Source organism: Penaeus monodon, chromosome 20 (assembly GCF_015228065.2).
Source record: "Penaeus monodon isolate SGIC_2016 chromosome 20, NSTDA_Pmon_1, whole genome shotgun sequence".
NCBI classification, from domain to species: domain Eukaryota; kingdom Metazoa; phylum Arthropoda; class Malacostraca; order Decapoda; family Penaeidae; genus Penaeus; species Penaeus monodon.
The window spans coordinates 44,310,586-44,310,870 of record NC_051405.1 but is presented as its reverse complement, the minus strand read 5'-3'; positions in this window follow the sequence as shown (position 1 = coordinate 44,310,870).

Below are 285 nucleotides of genomic sequence, written 5' to 3'. Positions count from 1 at the left end.
TCACCGGGGAAGATGAAGTAGTGCCACAGGGGAAAGGATGGGAGGTGTCTCAGGGGGGAAGGGGGGGGGGAGATATACAGAGTAAGCTGTAGGAAGTGCCACAGGGGAACGCCAAGAAAATGGCACAGGGAACATAAGAGAGAGACACCAAAGGGGGGAACGTGAGGGAGATGCAGCAGGTGAATGAGAGAGAGAGAGAAGGGCCACCGAAGTAGAAGGCAGGGCCATAGGCAAGGGTGATGAGAGGCCACGAGGTGAAAAGAGAGAGAGAGGAGGAGCCACTAA